The following is a 209-nucleotide window of genomic DNA, read 5'->3' on the forward strand; positions in this document are numbered from 1 at the left end:
CTCGGGGTAGACCTGGTGTCCGCCGCCGGACTTAGGCTACGGCAGCCCAGGCCCCGGGGTAGACCTATTGTCCCAGGGCCCGGGGTAGACCTGGTGTCCCTAACCCTAAACCTAACCCTAACCCTAACCCCAACCCCAACCCCAACCCACACCCTAACCCTAACCCTAACCCTAACCCCAACCCCAACCCCAACCCCAACCCTAACCCT

The sequence above is a fragment of the Zonotrichia albicollis genome, unplaced genomic scaffold, assembly GCF_047830755.1.
Source record: "Zonotrichia albicollis isolate bZonAlb1 unplaced genomic scaffold, bZonAlb1.hap1 Scaffold_135, whole genome shotgun sequence".
NCBI classification, from domain to species: domain Eukaryota; kingdom Metazoa; phylum Chordata; class Aves; order Passeriformes; family Passerellidae; genus Zonotrichia; species Zonotrichia albicollis.